Here is a 5,892-nt window from a genome sequence, read left to right as displayed (position 1 = left end):
CCCACAAGTGTCGCCACACTTCCGCCGCCAGCATAGCATGCACACAACTTCCTAACCCGTACGTCTTTGGAATATGGGAGGAAACCAGAGCACCTGGAGGAAACCCACGTGGTCACGGGGAGAACGTACAAACTCCTTACAGACAGCAGCCAGAATTGTACCCTGTTTGCTGGCGCTGTAATAGCGTTACACTAACCGCTACCACTACCATGCCTGCCCAGAAAGAAGGCACCGCTGAGATTCAAACTCAGAATCTCCTGTTTACTAGACAGATGCTTTAACCAACTAAGCCACAGTGCTGGCAGACATTGGAACAACTGTACATGGGTGGTGAAGTGAATGAATGCTTACCATGATGGACGTACCAGTCATGGGGTCTGCTTTGTCCTGGATGAGAGGATGTTGGATCTGCACTCACACAGGCAGTTGGAGTCACACTCCTGCATAACGTCTTGTAGATTGAAGGAATGTTTTTACGGTATCAGGAACTGAGTCACTCATTGCAGCAGATCAAGCCTGCGACCTGCTCGTTTAACCACAGTATTTATTTTTCTGGTCAAATATGAACCCCTGGATGTTGATGGTGGCAGACTTGGCAAAGGTAAAGCCACTATCAGCAAATTTTCCCGCTGCTGATCTTATGATCAAACAAAGGTCATTGATAAACCTGCTGGAGATTGTTGGGCTTAGGACTGCCCTGAAGGACAGTGATGTTCTGGGGTCTGAATGATTGGCCTCAACCATCCTCTTATGTTCAAGGTATGACTCCATCCCTTTGATTCTCATTGATTTCATTTCTGTCAGAGTCCCTTGATGTCACATTGGATCAAATATTGTCCTTATGTCAAGGGCAGTCACTCTTACCTCACCTCTCAAATTCAACTCAGACCAACAATGTAATGAGGTCTGAAGCAAATGGTCCTGCCAAAACTCATAATAGACTTTGGTTACTTCCAATATTAGGTTGTTTTCTTATGACATAGAAGGAGGCCTTTCAGCCCATTAAGTCTATGCTGGAACTCAGACTGATCCCATCAATCCCGTTCCTCCGCTCATTTTCCAGTAACCTTTCCTAACACTAACCCTAATCCCAGCCTATTCTCTTTCATGTGTCTGTCAACCCTCCTCTCCCCGCCCCCATCTCCAATTCTCCTAAATCCACCTACTTCAGGGGTAATTTATAATGACCAATTAACCTACTAGCGCACCTTTGCAGTGTGGAAAGGAACTGTAGCACCCGAGGAAAATTGGTGAGTAAGTCCATCACTTTGCTAATGATTGATTGTAGACTGAGTGTCAGTAATTATATGGATTAGATTTATGCTGCTTTTTGCGCACGGAAAGGATATGCCTGGGAAATTTCCTGCGTTGTTGGGTAGATGCTAGTGCTGTAACTGTGCTGGAAAAGCTTGTCCGGAGGCACAGCCAGTTCTAGAGCAAAGGTTTTCGGTACTATAGCTGGGATGTTGTCTGACGCCATGACCCTTGCAGAATCCCATGCTGGTTCTTGCTATCACATGACCAAAGCCAATCAATCATTGGCCAAAAATTGGCCTTTGTGATAGTGGGAATTCAGGAAGAAGCCATGATGGACCAACACTTCTGGCTGAAGATGGTTGGAATGCTTCGGCCTTGACTGCAGGACTCACATGCTGGACCCCACCGTTGTTGAGGATGGGAATGTTTCATTTAGTTGTTTAATTGTCTTCCTCCATTTACAACCAGGTGTGGCTGGACTGCAGAGCTTTGATCTGATTCATTAGTAGTGAGATTGTTTAGCTATGTTCACCACACATGGTCCTGTGTTGCAGCTTCACCAGATTTGACACCTCATTCTTATGTATACCTGGTGCTCCACCCAGCATGACTTTCTCCACTCATCGTTGAAGCAGGGATGATCCCCTGGCTTGATAGTAATGATCAAATGAGGGAAATGCTGGGCCATGAGGTTACAGATTGTGATAGTGTATATTTCAGTGGTTGTTGTTGGTCTACTGTGTATCCAGGATGCCCTGTTTTGAGCTACCTCATCTTGTTCTGAGGCTCCCCCATTTTCACAGATAGAACACATAACACTATAGAAGTCTAGCACTAACATCCTCCATACTGATGATCACTAAGATGTGCCACTGACTGGAAAGAGGACTTCAGCTTTGGAGCTGTACCAGGAGGGAAGGTCCAGTGACTCTCACATTCTGTCCTTCTGGTTCATTCCAGGAACTGCAGCAATGTCCAGCCAGCCTGCCAACATTAAAGGTGGCTCTTGGGGAACAACTAAATCCCTGGACGTGGCCAGGGTGAAGGCAAGATCATATCTGTAGAAATGTTACAAAATGTGGAACTGACTATCTGTGAGGTATTATGGGACTTGACCACATTCCGCCAGCTTTACAAGCAGTCTAACAGGGCTCTATGTATCTGTACTGAGACAGCACAAGCTAAGATCACGAGGTTACTAAATATTAAAGCCATTGTCCAGGCCCAAGAACGATGGACAGGATATCTGGTAAACATCATGGGACAACCCAGAGCTGTGCATAAGATGGTTAAACCATCACTTTATCAGACACCTGGGTTGGGTATGCATGTGATGTATGTAACAATTATTAGTGCTATTGGTCTGCAGCCAGTCAGGGATGGACTGAAGAAATCTATAGTAATGTATGTTCTCCTTTGTTGTGTGGAGAAGCTGTCTGGGATACTCATCAACCTTCTCATGCAGCATCATAATAAACCTTTGATGCTCGTAACGGACCTGAATCTCAGGTGATTCTTTAATTGTTCAATTTCCCCTAACAGTCTCCAGCCAAGCCTCCAGCAACTAGGGTCAAACACTTCTAAATAAGAGCTGCAGAGCCACCCTACCATTTCATGGAGTGCTAAATGTATAGTACAGTTACCTGCATATGAAGTCATTAAAGCTTTGACCTTATTTGTCACTATCTGCCAACAGTACTCATATTGGGCCATAGAGTCAAAGAGAGATGCAGCACAGCAACAGGCTCTTCAGCCCACTGAGTCATGCCGAATCAACCAATCTATTAAATCTACCATCCATTTATACAAATTTTATGTTAATCCCATTTTTTATTCTCCACATATTCCCATCAACTCCCTCAGCATTCTATCACTTACCTATATACTGGGGCCCATTTAGAGTGGCCAATTAACCTGCATTTCTTTGGGACGTGGGAGGAAACCAGAGCACCCAGAGGAAACCCACTCAGTCACAGGGAGAACAAACTAATTCCTCACATACAGCACCTGAGGTCAGGATTGAACATGGGTCTCTGGCACTGTGGGGCAACAGATCCACCAGTTGTACCACTGTGCCGGATGTGTAAGTCCTAGCTGGCTTCTTCAGTGTGGAGCCATTTTTCTTCCTTTCACTAAAACATATAAAAGAGCATCTGAAGATCTGGGTGACTGCTCGCATCACATCTTCTTTCAAGTGTTCAAAACCTGGTGCCAGCCAATCACAAAACTGCAATATCTGAATTTCTGTTAATCCAATAAATGAAGCAGCTGGTGCTGACTAAATCTTCCGATTATTACAATTGGACTTAAGTATGAACTTCAGGTACAGCTGGCACCTGCTTAAACTGGTATGGGTTACTCCCATATCAAAAACCCAGTGTTCTTCTTCCAGCACAATGTAATTTCTCCTTTTTCCAACATGAATTATTTCCACAGAAGACATGGGAAGATGGGTACCATACAAAAAATGTATGAAGAATGAAAACCAGTCTGTTAGGTGAGGATCTTGGGTGAGAATGACTCATTTTGTTGTAGAATTGGATCAGAAATTCTATGGCATGGACCAGTTGGTGCTGCGGGTGTGTTTCCTGGAATACTGACTTAGGCCTGGGATTGATTGTGTCTCCAAAACCAACCCTCCTCCAGTTTTTCCAAGCTGAAAACTGCTACTCTAAACAGACAGACTCAGTCTTGTAACAAAGGGGCAAAACTTTGGTGGGACAAGTGCTTGTTCAAAAGATAATACAAGACCTGCAGGGTAGAATTGATATCAGAAAGCCCGTTCTCAAACACAGTGCTTTATGGGTAGAAAAATGCACCCCCCTGAATAACAAATGTAAGTCATTCAGCCCTTAGAGTTTGTACCACCATTCAACTAGATTGTGGTTCATTTATATCTTACCTTCATTTCCTGGCTTTGCTCCATATCCCTAGATACCCTTACCAAACAAAAATCTATTAATCTCACTCCTGAAAGTTTCAATCTCACTTCATGATCTATAGCCTTGTAGCATATTTACATTTTCTTCTACTGTCTGAATGAATACTTTCTTCATTATATCACTCTTCTTTTGCACTCCCCTTTCCAACAAATACTTTGTCTGTATAGACCCCGTTGAATCCATTTGACATATTAAATGTGATTAAATCACCGCTCAATGCAAGGGAATATATGCTAAATTGGAGAAAATTGACCTCATAATTTACTCCTTTGCATTTACTTCATTCTATTGAATCAGAACTGTATTCTTTCCAGTGCCAATATCCTGAGGCGAGGAACCCAAAGCTTTTCGCACTCAGAATAATAAAAAAAGAAGACTTGAATAAGCTATCAGAGGACCGCAAGCATCTATGAATCTAGCTGTTCAGCAAGATTGCCACCTTCAGGAGAGGAGGAATTAATAAAGCAAGATTATCATCACCTATTGTATGCAATAAACATGCAACTCAAGCACATTGAATTCTACTTCTGAAATTCTGTTCTACGCACTGAATTTTAGAAGTGCAGTTTTATACTTCTTTAATTAAGTTTCAAGATAGGGTTGTCACCGGCAAGGACAGCATTTGTAGCTAATCCCTAATTGCCCTTGAGATGGTACCTTCTCCAACCACTGCAGTCCTTCTGATGAAGGTACTCCCATAGTGCTTTTGGATTTAGGGAGGATTTCAATCCAGCAACTACATTGTATGTAACAGGTGGTGAATTTCTACCCTAACATTTCTATTTTGCATTATGCAAAACATTTCCTTTTGCATTAATTACTTCAGCCACTTCACAGCTGTTTCCTTGCTTCCATTTTCAGCTGAAGATGTTGTCCCCTAGCTGAGGATAATTTCCATAGAGTCAGATTATAGTGCTGGCCCAGCGAACTCACCACTCAGAGAGGAAGATTTCACCTGTAACACATCACCCATCATGCTCAAGCTGATCTCTGGAGAACTTCAATTAACAATTAGCAACTATGTTAAGAAGCTAATGGGTGTGAGAATTGTTTTCAGTTTTTCAGAAAGCTTAAGATAAAGTATAAACAGTGAGGACATGAGCATAAGAATGTTGGCTATTAATGGACAGAAGAGGAATTTTTGCAACTCATTGTAATAGTATTGAGAATACAAAGATGAGCTTCAATTGGAGCTTGAAGACCTGATCAGCCAAATCCAGTTGAATGGTAGAGCATGTTCGAAGGGCTGATGGGGCTTCTCAGATTCCCATATTACGAGAGGTAAGAGAGAAGCACGATAATTATTTGGTCCATGTAAAAATCACTTTGAAGCCTAGCGTTTAACAGACCTCTCCCTCACCAGCTTCTGTTTAATTAAGAATTCAAATCAAATAGCAATTTAGATAGTGAACCAAACTTTAAACACTCAAATTCTTGATGTATTATGCATTCTCTCTGAGGTATTTTTTCCAATTTCAAAATAAAATTATGAAAGCGCAGAGCGGATTGGTTTGCGATTACAGTTTGCTTTTGAATCTTCAGAAAGATTGTATCTTGTTCATGAAAACAAATCAGACTCTGCCTGCTTATAAAAAAAAATGCAAAAAAAAGTGATATTCAACTCTTTGTTAAATTGCCAGAATTTGTGGTAACTCATTTTAACATCTAATCTGAAACAGGCGTCCTGGCAGAT

General features: G+C 42.2%; 1 non-coding gene across 1 annotated transcript; it reads right to left on the bottom strand.

Moving 5' to 3' along the window:
- Positions 1-226: 226 nt before the first annotated feature.
- trnat-agu (transfer RNA threonine (anticodon AGU)) lies at positions 227-300 on the bottom strand. The gene has a single exon. It is a non-coding gene; the product is annotated as a tRNA-Thr (tRNA).
- Between the last annotated feature and the right edge of the window lie 5,592 nt (positions 301-5,892).

Source organism: Pristis pectinata, chromosome 20 (genome assembly GCF_009764475.1).
Source record: "Pristis pectinata isolate sPriPec2 chromosome 20, sPriPec2.1.pri, whole genome shotgun sequence".
In the NCBI taxonomy this organism is placed as follows: domain Eukaryota; kingdom Metazoa; phylum Chordata; class Chondrichthyes; order Rhinopristiformes; family Pristidae; genus Pristis; species Pristis pectinata.
The sequence above is the reverse complement of the archived record's forward strand: the minus strand, read 5'-3'. Positions and strand labels throughout refer to the sequence as shown.